Below are 13,688 nucleotides of genomic sequence, written 5' to 3'. Positions count from 1 at the left end.
TCCTTCAGGACCCTGTTCTGGTCTCGTCCTCTCTGGGAAGCCCTCCTTGGCTTTGAGTGTTCTTTTACAGCACAACAATTTATTTGTTTTCCTCTAATTGTTTCTGGCTTGAAAAATATACCTTAGGCCGGGCACAGTGGCTCATGCCTGTAATCCCAGCACTTTGGGAGGCCGAGGCAGGTGGATCACGAGGTCAGGAGATGGAGACCATCCTGGCCAACATGGTAAAACCCCGTCTCTATTAAAAATGCAAAAATTAGCTGGGTGTGGTGGCGCATGCCTGTAATCCCAGATACTCGAGAGGCTGAGGCTGGAGAACAGCTTGAACCCAGGAGGCGGGGGTTGCAGTGAGCTGAGATCACGCCACTGTACTCCAGTCTGATGCCAGAGCAAGACTCTGTCTCAAAAAAAAAAAAAAGAAAAGAAAAAAGAAAAGAAAACTACCTTAATGATTAGGTCCTATTTCTGTAGTGTACACTTTTTCAAGGGCAAAGAAAGTGCTCAAGAAACATCTGCTGATTGGATCATTTTTTTTTTTTTTTTGAGACAGAGTCTTGCTGTGTCGCCCAGGCTGGAGTTCTGTGGTGCTATCTCAGCTCACTGCAACCTCCACCTCCCAGGTTCAAGCAATTCTCCTGCCTCAGCCTCCCAAGTAGCTGGGACTACAGGCATGTGCCACCACGTCCAGATAATTTGTATTTTCTTTTTTTTTTTTTTTGAGACGGAGTCTCGCTCTGTCACCAGGCTGGAATGCAGTGGTGCAATCCCGACTCACTGCAAGCTCTACCTCCCGGTTCAAGCAATTCTCCTTCCTCAGCCTCCCGAGTAGCTGAGATTACATGCATGTGCCACCATGTCCGGATAATTTTTATATTTTTAGTAGAGGTGGGGTTTCACTGTGTTGGCCAGGATGGTCTCAATCTCTTGATCTTGTGATCCGCCCGCCTCGGCCTCCCAAAGTGCTGGGATTACAGGCATGAGTCACCACGCCTGGCCAATTTATTTGTATTTTCAGTAGAGACAGGGTTTCGCCGTGTTGGCAGGATGCTCTTGATCTCCTGACCCCGTGATCCATCTGCCTCGGCCTTCCAAAGTGCTGGGGTTACAGGTGTGAGCCACCATGCCCAGCCAATTGGAGAAATTTTTACTCCTTCCTCCTTCCTTTTTCTTTCTTTTTTTTTTTTTTTTTTTTTCTTTTTAGACAGAGTCTCACCCTTTGCCCAGGCTGAGTGCAGTGGCACAAACATGGCTCACTGCATGCAGCCTTAACCTCCTGGGCCAGCTGATCCTCTCACTTCAGCCTCCCAAGTAGCTGGGACCACAAGTGTGCCCTACCATGCCTGGGTAATTTTTTATTTTTTTTATTTTACTTTAGGGATGGAGTTTTGCCATGTTGCCCAGGCTGGTCTCTAACTCCTGGGCTCAAGTGATCTACCTGTCTCTGCCTCTGAAAGTGTTGGGATTACAGGCATGGGCCACCTTGTTTGCTCAAATATTACTTTCTATAGCCATTTCTCCAGGACCGGAAAGATGGAAAGTGTAGGTGTTCTTGTTTCTCAGACTCTGCTGCACCCAAAAGGAATATATCTTTAGCACACACTGTCCAAATGCCTTACTATGGAGCCACTTCTGAGTCCAGAAGAGAAATGTCTTCATCCTTGGGTTGCCCACTTATACACTGACCCTTTTCCTGCCTCTATCCCATCCGAGTCACTTGTTCTTTTTTTTTTTTTTTTTTTTTTTTTTTTGAGACGGAGTCTCGCGCTGTGTCACCCAGGCTGGAGTGCAGTGGCGCGATCTCGGCTCACTGCAAGCTCCGCCTCCCAGGTTCACGCCATTCTCCTGCCTCAGCCTCCGAGTAGCTGGGACTACAGGCGCCCGCCACCACGCCCGGCTAGTTTTTTGTATTTTTAGTAGAGACGGGGTTTCACCATGTTAGCCAGGATGGTCTCGATCTCCTGACCTCGTGATCCACCCGCCTCGGCCTCCCAAAGTGCTGGGATTACAGGCTTGAGCCACCGCGCCCGGCCCACTTGTTCTTTCATTAGTACATTTAGCATTCATTTTTTGAGCACCTATTATGTGTCAAGCACTGTGATAGTCACTATAAGAGATACAAAATAGGGCCAGGCACAGTGGCTCACTACCTGTAATCCCAGCACTTTGGAAGGCCGAGGTGGGCAGATCACGAGGTCAGGAGTTCAAGACCAGTCTGACCAACATGGTGAAACCCTGTCTCTACTGAAAATACAAAAATTAGCCGGGCATGGTGGGACACCCTTGTAATCCCAGCTACTTGGGAGGCTGAGGCAGGAGAATCGCTTGAACCCGGGAGGTGGAGGTTGCAGTGAGCCGAGATCGTGGCACTTGACTCCAGCCTGGGTGACAGAGCGAGACTCCATCTCAATAAAAAGAGAGATACAAAATAGGATATGGAGCCTGCCTTCAAGAAGGATGACCTATAGTCCTAACCATAACGAAAAGACAAATGAGGTTCAAGCACTCCTCAAGAAAAAACAAACAAACAAAAAAAAACAGGCAAGGTGGTTCACACCTGCAATCCCAGCACCTTGGAAGGAAGGATTGCTTAAAGCCAGGAGTTCGAGACCAACCTTGGCAACAAAGTGAGACCTGTCTCTACAAAAAAAAATTTTTCAGTAGCCAGGTATGGTGCCATGTGCCTGTAACCCCAGCTTACTCAGGAGGCTGAGGTGAAAGACTTGCTTGAGCCCAGGAGTTCGAGGCTGCAGGGAGCTATGATTGCACCACTACTCTCCAGCCTGGTGACAGAGCAACAACCTGTCTCAAAACAAAACACATGGGCCGGTGGCTCATGCCTGTAATCCCAGCACTTTGGGAGGCCGAGGCGGGCGGATCACCTGAGGTCAGGAGTTCAAGACCAGCCTGACCAACGTGGAGAAACCCTGTCTCTACTAAAAATACAAAATTAGCTGGGTGGGGTGGCACATCCCCGATATAGTCGATGGGAAATATCCGCCAAAGTGACTTATGTCAAAGTAAGTCTGTCAAGAAAATCTTGGATTTAGTATAGATTGATTTTTTTCCTTTTTTTCTCTAGAACTAGAGAGAACCTGGGAAAATGCTGTGATAACAGATCATTTCACCCCTGGAACTCTCACATATCTCACTGTGGATCAGAAAGTCTCAGACAAGGGATGGGCTGATGAGGACACATCATCTCTATTCAGTCTCCCTACTGGAATTCATTCTGACTAGAGTAGAGAGATTTTGAGTCAATTGCTAAAGGAAGCGTTTCTATTGAAAGAGCTCCAAAAGAATACAAATGCTTCCTGCCATCCTCAAGGGGACTCCAAACCAAGAGACTGAGTAGGACTTTGTTAGATGAGCAGGAATTGTGTGTCAGGATTGGAGGTGTACAGAGCCAGTGTGAGGCCACCTATGGTGTCAGTTGTGCCCCTAGGATGGTATAACAGGTTTCAAGCCTTGTTTCTTTTCTTTCTCTCTTTTTTTTTTTTTTTTTTTTTTAAGACAGGGTCTCCCTGTGTCACCCAGGCCGGAGTGCAGTGACTCAATCAGCCTCAACATCCTGGGCTCAAGCAATCCTGTCTCCCTAATAGCTGGCAGTAAAGGCATGCCCCATCATGCCTAATTTTTTTGTTTTTTATAGAGATGGTGTCTTGTTATGTTGACCAGGCTGGTCTTGAACTCCTAGACTCAAGCAATACTCCCTCCTTGGCCTCCCAAAGTGCTGGGATTACAGGTGTGAGCCACCGCGCCCGGCCTACATTGTTTTTTTATTGTGTTTTATTTTTTGTTTTGTTTTTGTTTTTTGTTTTGTTTTGTTTTGTTTTTAAGATAAGGTCTCCCTCTGTGGACAAGGCTGGAAAGCAGTGGCATGATCACAGCTCACTCCAGCCCCGAACTCCTGGGCTAAAGCTACCCTCCTGTTCCAGCCTCCTGAGTAGCTGGGACCACAGGCACTCGCCACCACGCCCAACTAATTTTTAAATTGTTTGTAGAGACGAGATCTCGTCTGTTGCCCAGACTGATCTTGAACTCCTGGGCTCAAGCAGTCCTCCTGCCTCGGCCTCCCAAAGTGCTGGGATTACAGGCATGAACCACTGTGCCTGGCCAATTTTTTTTTTTTTTTTTTTTCTTGAGACCGAGTCTCATTCAAGCTGGAGTGCAATGCGCGATCTCTGCTCACTGCAAACTTTCCCTCCTGGGTTCAAGAGATTCTCCTGCCTCAGCCTCCCCAGTAGCTGGGATCACAGGCAACAGGCACATGCCACCATGCCTGGCTAATTTTTGTATTTTATAGAGATGGGATTTCACCATGTTGGCCAGGCTGGTCTCTAACTCCTGACCACAAGTGATCCACCTGCCTCAGCCTCCCAAAGTGCTAGAATTACAGGCGTGAGCCACTGTGCCCGGCCCTGGCCAATTTCTTATTGTGATTAAATATACATAACACAGGGCCGGGCGCGGTGGCTCAAGCCTGTAATCCCAGCACTTTGGGAGGCCGAGACGGGCGGATCACGAGGTCAGGAGATTGAGACCATCCTGGCTAACATGGTGAAACCTCGTCTCCACTAAAAAATACAAAAAACTGCCGGGCGCGGTGGCTCAAGCCTGTAATCCCAGCACTTTGGGAGGCCGAGACGGGCGGATCACGAGGTCAGGAGATCGAGACCATCCTGGCTAACATGGTGAAACCCCGTCTCTACTAAAAATACAAAAGACTAGCCGGGTGAGGTGGCGGGCGCCTGTAGTCCCAGCTACTCGGGAGGCTGAGGCAGGAGAATGGCGTAAACCCGGGAGGCGGAGCTTGCAGTGAGCTGAGATCTGGCCACTGCACTCCAGCCCGGGCGAAAGAGCAAGACTCCGTCTCAAAAAAAAAAAAAAAACAAACAAAAAACTAGCCGGGCGAGGTGGCGGGCGCCTGTAGTCCCAGCTACTCAGGAGGCTGAGGCAGGAGAATGGCGTAAACCCGGGAGGCGGAGCTTGCAGTGAGCTGAGATCCAGCCACTGCACTCCAGCCTGGGCGACAGAGCGCGACTCCGTCTCAAAAAAAAAAAAAGAAAAAAAAAAATATATATATATATGCATAACACAAAATTGACCATTTTAACCTTTTTTGTTTAGACAGATTCTCACTCTGTCACCCAGGCTGGAGTGCAGCAGCATAATCATGGCTCACTGCAGTCTTGACCTCCTAGGCTTGATCTTCCTGCCTCACCAATTTGGACAAACTGTATCCATCTGAGATCAGTTGGTTAAAGAGGTAGATGTGATGGAAAACTGGCTCTAACTTCTCTAATATTAATTCAACACAGATTTGCTGATTACCCTCCTACGTGGTAAACACTGTTCTAGGCCCTAGGGCAATAGCAGTGGACAAAACAGATAAATCTCCTTACCTTTCTCTCAAAACAGAAAATATCCCTTTCTAATGCAGCACCGTCCAGTAGAACTTTCAGTGGTAATGAAAATATTCTATAATATCTCCACTGTTGAACATGGTAGCCACCAACTACATGTGGCTATTGAGCACTTGAAATGTGACTGGGCAGACTGAGGAACTGAATTTTTAATTTTATTTCATTTTAACTCATTTCTTTTTTTTTTTTTTTGGTTTGTTTTGTTTTTATTGATTTTTAATTGTTTTGAGACAGAGTCTCACTCTGTCACACATCCCAGAGTGCAGTGGTACGATCTCGGCTCACTGCAACCTCTGCCTCCCGGGTTCAAGTGATTCTCCTGCCTCAGCCTCCCGAGTAGCTGGGACTACAGACGGTGCCACCATGGCTGGCTAATTTTTGCATTTTTGGTGGATACAGCGTTTGGCCATGTTGACCAGACTGGTCTCCAACTCCTGACCTCAAGCGATCCACCTACCTTGGCCTCCCAAAGTGCTGAGATTACAGGCTTGAGCCACTGTGCCCAGCCTCGTTTTTTTAACTCATTTCAATTTAAGTTTGAATAGCTACATGCGGCTAGTATATTGAACATCACAGCTCTAGTGTACTCTGACACATGTCTGGACTTCGGCTTGAAATGCAAAAGCCCAGCATTTTGCTACTGAGAAAGCATTTTCTCTGCTTTTTCTCTGAAACAGTTCTTTCTCCATCATTGGGTAAGCTCGGGTCTGAGGTATGGGATGTGGGACAGCTCCCAGTGAGTCCCCCCAAAACCTCCAAATCTTGACTGACCCCATTGAATGTCTGAACCCAGACACCTTCCTGAGGTAGGTGCTTCTAGGTGTACAAAGCACAGGGTGTCCCCCTTCCCCCTACACACATGAAGGATGTCTGTGTCCTCTCAGCCCTTTCACCCTCTTGTTCCCCCCCAGACTCCCAGCCAGTAATGAGGAGCCATTTTAGCATAAGGGCACATCATCCTGAGAGGCAGTCTCTCAGGATGAGAGCGAGAGCATGACATGTTGGTTTGGTTGTAGATGTCACACTCTGAAGATGGAATGGCGACGTCAGTGAGGAGGCCAGAAACAGGGGTCTCCTTGATCTCACCCAAGAGGCAGCAGCCAGAAGAAGTAGGGCCCCAACTAAAAGTGGGAAAATAGCCGGGCACGGTAACTCACACCTGTAATCCCAGCACATTGAGAGGCTGAGGTGGGCCTGAGGTCAGGAGACCGAGACCAGCCTGGCTAACATAGTGAAACCCTGTCTCTACTAAAAATACAAAAATTAGCTGGGCGTGGTGGCGGGTGCCTGTAATCCCAGTTACTTGGGAGGCTGAGGCAGGAGAATCGCTTGAACCCAGGAGGCGGAGGTTGCAGTGAATCGAGATGGCACCACTGCACTCCAGCCTGGGCGACATAGGGAGACTCTTGTCTCAAACAAAACAAAACAAAACAAAAAACAAAGTGGGAAAGTAGATAAGAACAAGGCAAGGGTCCTTTGTGAAAACGGACTTCCGGGTATCTGCTCCAGGCTGACTCTGGAAGACAACTTTGGGAGAAAGGGCATGCATACACATCCTATCTCCCAGGCCAGGGGTCTATGTGTGTTACCAACCAGCTACCAAGGGGTCTCTTTTCTTTTCCACAATGAACTGTGTGCACTCAGTCTCCTGCCAGACACTAGGGGACGCTGGCAGTGTCGGCGAGTCCCTGCGCTGGGCTCTTGCTCTGCCACTGCATCCACCACACTGTAATCAGATGACTTGTCCTAGCTCTTTCCCCTCCCTGGACTGTGAGTACCTAGAGGGCAGGGACACACCTCGTGTTTGTGGAATGGCTTCCCCATAAGTAGTCACTGAGCATAACTGAGCCATGCGGGGAGAAGACAATCACTGTTGCTGACCCTGCAATGGTCAGGCTTAGCTGGAAAAGGACACCAGATTCCAGAGCCAAGAACAGTACCCCATGCACAATTATTTATTTTGAAACAGTTCAAACCTATAGAAACTTGAAAAGCTGGTTGAATTAACACCTGTATGCCTTTCATCTAGATTTATCAGTCACTAACATTTTGCCCATTTGCTCTCACTCTGTATGTAAATTAATATATGTATACACTGTCTTGTGCCACATAATGATGTTTTGGTCAACAATGGATTGTATATACAATGGTGGTCACATAGATTATGATAATGTATTTTCACTGTACCTTTTCTATGTTTAGATACACAAATATCATATGTTACAATTGCCTACAGTATTCAGTACAGTAATGTGCTATATAGGTTTGTGCCCTAGGAGCAATAGGCTGTACCAGACTGCCCAGGTGTATAATAGGCCACGCCATCTAGGTTTGTAAGTCCACTGTGTGATGTTCACACAACGACATCACCTAACACCATATTTCTCAGAATGTGTCCCGTGGTTAAGTGATGCATGACTGTATATGTACAGTCGTCCCTTGGCAACCTTAGGGGATTGGTTGCAAGACCCTTGCAAATACCAAAATCTGTAGATGCTCATTATCTTTATATAAAATGACAGAATATTTGCATATAGCCTATGCATATCCTCCCATATACTTTAATCTTTTTGTTAATTTTTTTTTAAGTAAAATAGAGCAGCCAGGCATGGTGGCTTATGCCTGTAATCCCAGCACTTTGGGAGGCTGAGGCGGACGGATCACCTGAGGTTGGGAGTTTGAGACCAGCCTGACTAATATGGAAAATCCCTATCCCTACTAAAAATATGAAATTAGCTGGGCATGCCTGTATTCCCAGCTACTGGGATACAGTAGCTCGGATTACAGTTACTTGAGCCTGAGGCAGGAGAATCGCTTCAACCCAGGAGGCGGAGGTTGCAGTGAGCCAAGATCACATCATTGTACTCCAGCCTCCGCAACAAAAGTAAAACTCTGTCTCAAAAATAAATAAATAGGCCGGGTGCGGTGGCTCACGCCTGTAATCCCAGCACTTTGGGAGGCCGAGGCAGGTGGATCACAATGTCAAGAGATCGAGACCATCCTGGCTAACATGGTGAAACCCTGTCTCCACTAAAAATACAAAAAATTAGCCGGGCGTGGTGGCGGGTGCCTGTAGTCCCAGCTACTCCGGAGGCTGAGACAGGAGAATGGTATGAACCCAGGAGGTGGAGCTTGCATGAGCTGAGATCGCCCCACTGCACTCCAGCCTGGGCGACAGAGCGAGACTCTGTCTCAAAAATAAATAAATAAAATAAATAAATAAATAAATAAAGTAGAGCAGAATCTCACTATGTTGCCCCAGGTCAGTCTCAAACTCTTCAAGTGATTCTCTTGCCTTGGCCTTCCAGAGTGCTGGGATTACAGGCATGAAGCACTGCACCTGGCCCCTACCATTTATTATTTATTTATATATTTTATATATATAAATATATTTTTTTTAAAAAGCCCAGATATGGGGCTGTCGCCCAGGCTGGAGTGCAATGGTGTGACCTTGGTTCACTGCAACTTCCACCTCTTGGGTTTGATTGATTCTCCTGACTCAGCCTCCTGAGTAGCTAGGATTACAGGCACATACCACCATGCCCAGCTATGAGCTGTTCCACTCTTTGTTTTTTTTTTTTTTTTTTTTTGAGACGGAGTCTCGCTCTGTCGCCCAGGCTGGAGTGCAGTGGCCTGATCTCATCTCACTGCAAGCTCCGCCTCCCGGGTCTACGCCATTCTCCTGCCTCAGCCTCCCGAGTAGTTGGGACTACAGGCGCCCGCCACCTCGCCCGGCTAGTTTTTTGTATTTTTTAGTAGAGACGGGGTTTCACCGTGTTAGCCAGGCTGGTCTCGATTTACTGACCTCGTGATCTGCCTGTCTCGGCCTCCCAAAGTGCTGGGATTACAGGCTTGAGCCACTGCGCCCGGCTGGCTGTTCCACTGTTAATTGGACTCTCCATCTTGATCTTCAAGACCAGCCTGGCCAACATGGTGAAGCCCCGTCTCTACTAAATATAGAAAAATTACCCAGCTGTGGTGGCACATGCCTGTAATTCCAGCTACTCGGGAGGGCGAGGCAGGAGAATCACTTGAACCCGGGAGGTGGAGGTTGCAGTGAGCAGAGATCACACCACTGCACTCCAGCCTGGGCAACAAGAGTGAAACTCCGTCTCAAAAAGAAAAAAAAAAAAGAGCATTTAATGCATTCAGGATATGTCTGTGTGTCCTTTGCAGATACTGCTTTGTAGCTTGTCTTTAGTATTTTAAGTGAACGTGTCTTCTGGGCCAGGACAGTGTTTTTTAACCTCTGCTGTCTACTCAGTTCTCACCGACAGATGGGCGCTGGGTTTAGGTTTGCTCTCTGATCTCCACGCTTCTCTGCGGCACTTCGCCTCCCCCAATGACAGATGCAAAGTCCCATATGTAACAGGATGGGCTGGTGGAGAGCATGCTTCATTCCTTGCTCTTGAATTCCCCCAAGGAAGAAGATCCCAGCCTTGTTCAGACAAAGAGGCGGAAGCAGAACAAAGTTTGCATTCTCCAGCTGAGGAAAAATGAGGTGAAAGAGGAAGACAAGGAGAACAAGGAGGACAAGGAGGATGAGGAAGAGGAGGAGGACCAAGCAGAGGGGCCCCCTTCCTCTTTGCAATCACCTAGGACAGGACGGAGGCAATGCCCGTACTCAAGAATCTGCCAAGTGAGACACAAGGAGCACCTGAGCACTTGGAAAGTAGCTTGAGCTTATCCACCGATGAAACCAAGTTGTCTGGCTGGAGTCTGTCCATGTTTTGCCAACACTTATGTAGCTGCTGCCACAGGAAGCAGAAGTCAGTGGAGGAAAACAAGGCATCCGCCCCTGGAGCAGCGAGGAGCCCAGGCGAGACTGACTCAGCTGTGAGCTTCACTAATGGGTGATGGTCCAGATCTCCAAGGGGCTCCAAGGAAAGCTCTCGGCAGAAGCCGGAAGAGCAGAGAGTGTAATCCTTCCACTTAGAAATAAAGCACATTTTATTTTTGTGAATATCATGTGTGAGCCTGATGATTCCAGGTTTTCCTCTTTCTATTTTTTTTTTTTTTTTGCTAGATGCATTCAATTCCTGCACCACTTTACCTCTTTGAACATCCCATTTTCTTGCTCCTTCCTTCCTTCTCCCTTCCCTCCATCCCTCCCTCCCTCTCTCTTCTTTCTCTTTCTCTTTCTTTCCTTCTTTCCTTCTTTTTCTTTCTCTTTCTTTCTTTCCGTCATTCTTTTCTTCCTTCCTTTCTTTTCTTTTTTTTTGAGACGGAGTCTTGCTATCGCCCAGGCTGAAGTGCAGTGGCGTGATCTCGGCTCACTGCAAGCTCTGCCTCCCAGGTTCATGCCATTCTCCTGTGTCAGCCTCTTGAGGAGCTGGGACCACAGGCGCCTGCCACCACACTCAGCTAGTTTTTTTTGTATTTTTAGTAGACAGGGGGTTTCACTGCGTTAGCCAGGATGGTCTCGATCTCCTAACTTCGTGATCTGCCCACTTTGGCCTCCCAAAGTGCTGGGATTACAGGGGTTAGCCACTGCACCCGGCCTCTTTCTTTTTTTCTCTTTCTTTCTTTCTTTTCTTTCTTTCTTTTTTTCTTTCTTTCTTTCTTTTTTTCTTTCTTTCTCTCTTTCTTTCTTTCTTTCTCTTTTTGTTTTCTTTTACTTTCCTTCTTTTCTTTTTTTTGACACAGGGTTCCACTCTTGCCCAGGGTGGAGTGCAGTGGGGCCATCATGGCTCATTGCAGCCTCAATCTCCAGGGCTCAAGTGATCCTCCCACCTCAGCCTCCCAAGTAGCTGGGATTACAGGTGTGCGCCACCATGCCCCGAATTTTTTTTTTTTTTTTTTTTTGAGACAGAGTCTTGCTCTTGTCGCCCAGGCTGGAGTGCAATGGCACAATCTCAGCTCACTGCAACCTCCACCTCCCGGGTTCAAATGATTCTCCTGCCTCAGCCTCCCAAGCAGCTGGGATTACAGGCGCCCGCCACTATGCCCAGCTAATTCTTTTTTTTTTTTTTTTTTTTTTTTTTTTTTTTTTTTGAGACGGAGTCTCGCTGTGTCACCCAGGCTGGAGTGCAGTGGTGCGATCTCGGCTCACTGCAAGCTCCGCCTCCCGGGTTTACGCCATTCTCCTGCCTCAGCCTCCAAGTAGCTGGGACTACAGGCGCCCGCCACCACGCCCGGCTAGTTTTTTGTATTTTTAGTAGAGACGGGGTTTCACCATGTTAGCCAGTATGGTCTCGATCTCCTGACCTCGTGATCCACCCGCCTCGGCCTCCCAAAGTGCTGGGATTACAGGGTTGAGCCACCGCGCCCGGCCTGCCCAGCTAATTCTTATATTTTAATTTTTATTTTATTTATTTATATTTTTGAGACAGAGTTTTGCTCTTATTGTCCCGGTTAGAGTGCAATGGTGCAGTCTCACAGGTGCCCGCCACCATGCCCAGCTAATTTTTTGTGTTTTTAGTAGAGACGCAGTTTCACTATGTTGGCCAGGCTGGTCTTGAACTCCTGACTTCAGGCAATCCACCTGCCTCAGCTTCCCAAAGTGCTGGGATTACAGGCGTGAGCCACCGTGCCCAGCTGATTTTTGTATTTTTAGTAGAGATGGGGTTTCACCATGTTGGCCAGGCTGGTCTCGAACTTCTGACCTCAGATGATCCACCCGCCTTGGTCTCTCAAAGTGCTGGGATTACAGGTGTGAGCCGTCGCGCCCAGCCCATGCCCAGCTAATTTTTTAATTTTTTTGTAGAGATGGGGTTTCATCATGTTGCCCAGACTGGTCTCAAAATCCTGGGCTCAAGCAATCTTCCCGCCTTGGCCTCTCAAAGTGCTGGGATTACAGGTGTGAGCCACTGCACCCAGCCCATCCCCTTCTTTCCTTTTTTTCTGTTCTTTTTTTTTTTTTTGAAACTGAGTCTCGCTCTGCTGCCCAGGCTAGAGTGCACTGGTGCGATCTCAGCTCACTGCAGCCTCTGCCTCCCTGGTTCAAGCAATTCTCCTGTCTCAGCCTCTGAGTAGCTGGGACTACAGGTGCGCACCGCCATGTGCAGCTAATTTTTATATTTTTAGTGCTGGGATTACAGACGTGAGCCACCGCGCCCAGCCTGCAAGTAGCAGTCTATTGCTCCTTTGAGAATAAAGTGTCTTTATTCTCTAGTTGCTTTAAAATATATTTTCTGGCTGGGCGAGATGGCTCATGCCTATAGTCCCAGCTACTTAGGAGACTGAGGCAGGAAGGAGGGTTGCTTGAGCCCAGGAGGTTGAATCTGGAGTCAGTGCATGACGGCACCACTGCACTCCAGATTCGGCAACAGAGCAGGACTGTGTCTCAAAAACAAACAAACAAGGCTGGGTGCAGTGGCTCATGCTTGTAATCCCAGTACTTTGGGAGACTGAGGTGGGTGGATCACGAGGTCAGGAGTTCAAGACCAGCCTGGCCAAGATGGTGAAACCCCGTCTCTACTAAAAACACAAAAATTATCCGGGCATGGTGGCAGAAGCCTGTAATCCCAGCTACTTGGGAGGCTGAGGCAGAGAAGTGCTTGAACCTGGGAGGTGGAGGTTGCCATGAGCGGAGATCACGCCACTCACTGCACTCCAGCCTGGGCAACAGAGCGAGGCTCCATCTCAAAGGAAAAAAAAAAAAAAAAAAAAAAAAAAAAAATATATATATATATATATATATATATATATATACACACACACACACACACACACACACACACACACACAGGCCGGCAGATTCCACTTTTTGTCCCTTTAGCTCTCCCACTCCTTCAAGGCCCTCAAAAACACAGCTCAGGGCAGAGCGTGGTGGCTCACACCTGTAATCCCAGCACCTGGGGAGGCCCAGGCTGGTGGATCACCTGAGGTCAGGAGTTCGAGATCAGCCTGGCCAACACGGTGAAACCCCGTCTCTACTAAAAATACAAAAATTTGCTGGGCGTGATGGCACGTGCCTGTAATCCCAGCTACTCGGGAGGCTGAGGCAGGAGAATCACTTGAACCTGGGTGTGGGAGGTTGCAGTGAGCTGAGACTGCACCACTGCACTCTAGCCTGGGCGACAAGAGTGAAACTCCATCTCAAAAAAAAAAAAAAAAAGAAAAAAGAAAACAAAACAAAACAAAACCACAGCTCAGCCTCTCAGCAACCTTTTCCTAATTGGCCTCCAGATCAAAGACAGCCAGTCTTTAGAGCTTTCTTTCCCCTCTGGGTTCCCAGTCAGTCTTATTCACTCTTTGATGCTTTTCAGATTTTTCATGTATTTTTCCCAGATTTTAAAATATCTAGTGAGAGTATTGATCTCA

Source organism: Macaca fascicularis, chromosome 1, assembly GCF_037993035.2.
Source record: "Macaca fascicularis isolate 582-1 chromosome 1, T2T-MFA8v1.1".
Taxonomy (NCBI): Eukaryota; Metazoa; Chordata; class Mammalia; order Primates; family Cercopithecidae; genus Macaca; species Macaca fascicularis.
This window is presented reverse-complemented; position numbering follows the sequence as displayed.